We start from the raw sequence: 6,725 nt of genomic DNA, 5'->3' as shown, positions 1-6,725 counted from the left end.
TCCTTTTCTTAATATATGCTAGATAGACCCAGCTTATTATGTAGGATTGTAATTTTGCAGGGTGGGCTTCAAGGACATACTATTCAGATAATGGATCAACAGCAATTGAAATCGTTCCTTAACAAATACTAGAAATTTTGGTTTCAGGAAAAAAATGGTAATTCTGATGTGCTGGACTTTTTTCCCAAGTATGTTGATTTTCTATTCTTTCAGACGGTTAGTTGCTAGTAGGGGTGGTTTAGACAATGATCATACTTGCAGCACAATTTGCCTTGGACCTAGCAGTTGTAGGAGTCCTGCAAGCATATTTTTTGTATAATGAAAACAGTATAGTTACAAGGTAGTTTTGCAAGTGACGTTAAAATCTGACCACTTGTCCCATCTAGGTGTGTTTCAGTTTTAAATTTAGTTGTCCAAATGTATTTGCTATAATAGAGTATTTGCTTAAATGTAGCTTTACATTAGGACACTTTTTCATAGCTAAGATAATACGAGTGTGACAATCATACTATGTAAGATGGTTTTGTATTCTACTTGATATTATTAATTATTAGCGGGATACAAGAGTCTTTCAAAGATGCAAGGGCCAGGATAGAGTTGTGTATTAACAATGCTTAAATAGAAAACAAGAACTTTAGAGAGACTCGATAGGAAAGAGTAGATAATTTTTATTTATTTATTTTATTTTATTTTATTAATGTAGGTATTTGGATAAATTTGCGTGTATCTCAATTAATTTTATGAATTTTAAAATTAATAATAATATAAATTTTTAATAATTCTGAAAATAATAAATTTAAATCAACCAGTTGAGTTATATTATGATAGATAATTTTTTTTTTTTTTTTTTTTTTTTTGATTTACGTGGGGTGTCCGGGCCAGCTTACGCGCACCACGACTATTCCCCACGGCCCGCTGGACATCCTGCAAGTCCAGGAGCAGGTAAGGCATCGCGGGGGTGACAGGCATGCACATAGAGGGTCGAACCCGGAACGGGGGCGGAACAAGTCACACGATTGACCACAGCGGCTAGGCCCTCAAGTGCATGATAGATAATTTTAATAAAAGAGGATGTTGCAGAGGAAAAGGACGTAGAAATACTTGAAAAAGGTGATGGTAATGTGCTATTATCCAAAAAGGATGTCTTAAGGTGTGTGGAGAGCACAGCAAACTAAGGTGATATAGTGAGAGAAAGTGTGAGATTAGAAAGAGAAGCTACCAAGAGAAATGAATGGTAAAAAGTTTTCAAATGAGGTAATGGATGGGCTACTTGATTGTCATGATTGTGACAAGTGCATAGCATATTGAAAGGCTAGATAGGTGCCACGTGTTTAGAAGGGATATGCGTTTAATATTATCAGATCTTATTAAGAAATGTTAAGGGTGATCCTGGACCACCCTCACGAGTCCTACTGCAAATCTACCAAGCCAAATCTCGAAGCATCCCCATCCCATTTGGCCTAATGGCTAGTCAAGGCCCTGCTACCTTGCCTTTAATTAGCCTTGTGTACCCTGAGCCCTATCAGTTAATCCAAGTGAGTGTGCAACTGAATAGGCTTATTGATGTAGGACAAGATGAACAAAATTTCTAAATCAAACCTAGAGAATAGAAATGAAAATCACCAACAAGAGAGACACTCGATCTTGAAGGGATCAAACCAAGAGAGACTCACTTGATTTTGAAGCAATATAAAAGAGACACCCTCAATCTTGAAAGTAAAACGCTATTTATTTTATTCAACCCTAAACAATTCAATAACGAATGTGCAGGTCACTTGTGTAGCTCTATCTGCAAGAAAACTTGAATTAAAGGGTTAATGGACAAAGCCTAAATATTTATATTATCCCCTAGAGAATTTTTTTAGATTAAATTTCTTGTCACGCACAAAATAAAATTAATAAGGTAAGGGAAATGTAGCTGTTCAGAAGGAGTTTCTATCTTTAACAAGACATTTCTTAGGGAAGGAAGATATAGGAAAACATCTTACATGTGGGGACAATAAATTTACAAGTTATAGTTGCAAAGCAAGTGGGATGGACGTGTATTAGACTTTGCTCCAATATAAAAGGGAGACATAGGGTTGATTTTTGATTTCCTCACCATTCATTCACAAACAAAAGTAGGAATTTTAGAGAGAGATGGAGCAAAGTTAGAGAGAAAAAAGTAGAGCTTTTGAATTTGAGGGTCTCAAAGAGAAGGGGCTGTGTCTGAGTTTAGGACCTGAGAGGGGGCAAAAGCTTTTGGAAGAACCAAGTATTTAGAACAGAAAAAGAGGCATCCTGAGATATTGGTCTTCTTTTCCCTACTTTGCAGCACTACTTGCTCATTGATGATGCTTTATACTACAGATGTTCCGAGGTGTCTGTATTTATTGGTGAATGCAAAGGGCTGGTTATTATTGGCCAACAATGACCAAAGATGCATTACTACTTCAGAGCTCGCACCAAATGCTCATCATCGTTGGGCTCCTTGGAGTGCCATTTTTTGAGGAGCATGGGTGATTGGCGTCATCCATACAGTGCCATTTACCCCACCCCCATGCACCCTTGAAGAAATCCCATGTCTACAATTAGCGCACATGATTTTGGCGTATGGTTTAGGCTCAGTAGATGAAACATGTGTTAGTGCATTATCCGCCATTTCTTCTTCTTTTTCTTCTCTTTCTTTCTGCAGTATCTGTTTGTATATTAGAAGAAATCCTACGAGAGCCTTTGATAAGATAGGCCAGATTGTCATAGTATATATAGCCTACTTGTCTTTTATATACGATATCTATTAGAAATCTAGGGCATAATTCTTTACGTACATTCAGTTGCTGTGACTTAGGTTTGGTTTTATTTCAGCCGTGCAATGGAAGCACAAGCGCCATCACCTTGTACAGGCTTCCTCCAGCAGCCATGGTAGGAAATGCTTTGGTCTGAGATGCTCATCTATGATGAATAAAAGCTATTTTAATTCACAAGGATCAATTTTTTGAGCTATGCTTTACTAATTAGTGCTCTTACACCTCTGAGTTTCATTGATGTTGAAACCATTCGTTTAGGATTGAAAAATTATTGGGTGATGAGGGAAATGGAAGTAGCTGTCTCAAAACTAGGCTTAGTTGTGACCAAGGTTGTTAAAATCGCGATTTTAACACGACATGAAAAATACAAAATAAATTCGGATTGTAAAAATGAATCGTAAAATCGTAAAGAATTTTAAAATTCATTAAAAAAAAATTCATGCTTCAAATAAAAATTCATACATAATTCAAGTACCTTAAAATACATGGTTCAAATAAAAATTCATACATAATTTAAATAACTTTTCATTAACTAATAATTAACAAACTTAAAATAAATAATATATTGGTGTGTCATATAAACTAAAACCAGTTTCATTGTCTTCATCAATTTTTAATCAATTTTTAAAAATATTAATTCGTTCTAATTCGTTCAAGGTCAAATATTAATAATTATCCAAGCACAATTTACCACGTTGGTCTAATTTATAATTAATTTTTAGCACTATGCTTCAAAATTAAATTCTCATGTGATTAACTTATCTAATCCAATAAATCATTTTTTTCAATTGTTGATGATGAACATTGATCTTGTGGTTTAACTCTCACTTATCACCTAACTCTTCAAGGGAGAAAGAGTCACCAATTAAAAAAATATCTCATCACAAAAGCAAATACTATTTATTAAAATAAAAAAAGATAGGTGGCAAGCAAAAGAGTGATGCTGTGAGAAAAATATTCTTTACTGCATAATCAAGTATAGAGACAAGCAAACACACACATGCTTAATTGTGATTGGTTTGTCATTGTTTCTATTCACGTTCTCTCTAATAGAAGAGGCTAGATTATGCAGAAATTGTAAAATCAGTGGTGAAATCATGATTTTATGCGATTTCACTTGGTTTTAATAATTTTACTCGATTTCAACCTGATTTCATTCATTTCCGAGTTTTTTGATAATTTTGCATGTTAAGCCTATATTGACTTGTAAAAGCATACAATTTTATGAGTTAAATCGCGATTTTAACAACTTTAGTTGTGACAATTCACGTATAATGAAATAACTGCTTGGATTGTCATAATAAGTCAACTCAAAACACAATCAACTTGATGATTAGACTAGTTCAGGTTAAAAATAATAATTAAAATAATTAATTAGAATAAAAACCTGGATTGATCTATATAAAACGTGGTTCTTAGCTTTTATATATATATATATATATATATATATATATATTTTGTTAGAAATATGTTGTTTTTATCTTGAGATAAACTCTCTTGGACTTGTGATTTATTCCATATTCTTTTTATCTCGGATTTTAGAACTATCATTTCTAGATATATAATGAAAAAAATTAATTTTAATTTTTTTTATTGGAAGAAAGCAAAACTATGGTTGCAATTTTCAAACACAGCTAATTTGCTTATAAAATTTTTTTACCACTGATTTTTATATGATTTTGGAAAAAAAAGTCTCTAATTTTCTATTAATAAAAAATGAAGAAAAATGAAAAAAGTAATGGGGGCCCACATTATTTATTGATTAATGTTGTCCAAGAAAACTTGGCCCATTTTATCTCCGAAGCCACACATTGCAATATATAATAAAAAGTATAAAAGAAGCAAATGACGTCTGTAGAATTGACGTCACTCGAGCGATAAAATACACGTTGATGTGACGTGGCAGGTATCACTTGCCTTTTAAAATCGCACGATAGATGCCTCTGTCGGACGATAACAACAAAACTGAAGCAACAATCCAATGATACACACAGTACACTCTAGAAGCTTAAAAATATCAACCGGCGAATTATATTTCAGCCCCTGTATATTCTTCAATCTTTCACCTAGATTCCTATATTTTGTTAATTATTATTTATGTAGCTTACAAAATAAAAAAAAATTACCCTGACCATCCTATAATTTAATTTTTTTTACTTGCTTCAAAAATTACAGTTTACATCATGAATTTTTATTCGCTCGTAACATTCTAAATTTCTGTTTTGGTGCTAAAAAAAAAGTTGGTAAAAAATATTTAATTATTTACAAGGTTGTTATTATTTTGTATTTAATAACTAAATAGCTCTGGAAATATTAATATTACAACTTTAAAACCTCCTCAGCTCGTGTTTGGAAGCGAAGAAATTGTGTGAGGAATTGATCGATAACAATAAATTTTGTATTTGATTTGACAATTTGGGTTCACAAAGAGAGAGAATTTTCACTCCAATAGGAAGAAGATTAATGTATCGTTGGATTGGCACCGAGGCTTATGCCCAGCGATCTTGGTAAATTCCCCTGCCTTTGCTTTCTGGTTCAAGTTTCAGCGTGTGTGTATTATTTTCGTAATGTTTTATCTATTTTTTAGGATTACAAGGTATTTAGTGGATTCAAAAATTAATTGTGATACGTGTAAATTGGTCCGTACACCCTGACTTATATATAAAAAAATATCGTTGGATTGATATTTTAAGTATATATAAATGAGAGTAATTTGGGTTTAATTTTTTTTTATATTTGAAAATTTATGTTGATTTTTTAAGATTAAATAGGATGATTGAGAAATTCAAACATGAAGAAGTTGGTAGATTCAGTTTAAAGATAATCTTCAGCTAGTTTTGTGATGTTTTTTGTTTGAGAAATAACTTTAATTTTTCTATAGAATTATAACAATACATTTGAAAATTTGTTGTTTTCTTTCTTTCTTTTTTTTTAAAAAATCTTTATTATGTAGTTAATTGTTATAATTCTTAGAAAAGTTTTAGAGCGCCTCGTTAAGCTATTATGCATTGAAATTCTTTATTCTTTAAAGCAATATTTAAAAATATAAAGACTTATATTTTCTATTTTTACAATCATAAATTAATTTGAAAATAATCTAAATTTACGATAATGGTAAAATAAAGGGAAAATGGATTAAAAATACAAACTACTTTACAATTGAGAAAAATGTGACATTCTAGAAAGCTATAATGAGAGGTGTAATATATAGAGGGTAATATAATATAGGTAATGCAATTAAATATGATTTTTCTTAAAAGATATATATATACACACACACACACCCATAAAAAAATAAGAATAATATTTTAAAAGAAAAGGAAAAGATATGACTAACAATATTACTCAAATGTTCCAAAAGCAGAAGGAAAATGAGATAAATAACATAACAAAAATAAAATTAAGTTATAGGAGACAAAAATATTCAGCACTTCTAACAAATTAATAAAAGAGGATTTTCAATCATCATTGTATGAAAAATTATTAGATAAACTTAATTCACGAAACAAATTAATAAAATTTATTGAGGAAATTAATAAAATGAAAGAAAAAAAAGACGAAGAAAGTGGATTTTTTCTTCCATTAGGTTTTAATAAATGAGGTGGAAATACTAAGAAAAAGATAAAAGTGGAAAATCATAAAATAATAAGGGCTACATATACTTTAACAAAAATAGACCACTCATACGAAAAGTCATCCCAGTGACGTAATTGGATTAGAATAATAAGGATTACAGCAGTGCATAGAGTACGTGATCATTCTCTCTTCTGTGGCTTCAGTACGAGTCTCCAAAGAAGACCAACATACTAACAAAACAAAACAATACCCCCAGAATTGGGGTAAACTACATTTCTATCCTTATAGATTCATTAATTACCACTTTTAACTTTTAATTTATAATTTCTCGACACTAGTCCTGTAGCCTTAAAATGTTTTTCA

The sequence above is a fragment of the Populus nigra genome, chromosome 15 (genome assembly GCF_951802175.1).
Source record: "Populus nigra chromosome 15, ddPopNigr1.1, whole genome shotgun sequence".
NCBI classification, from domain to species: Eukaryota; Viridiplantae; Streptophyta; class Magnoliopsida; order Malpighiales; family Salicaceae; genus Populus; species Populus nigra.
Note: the sequence above shows the minus strand (reverse complement) of the source record.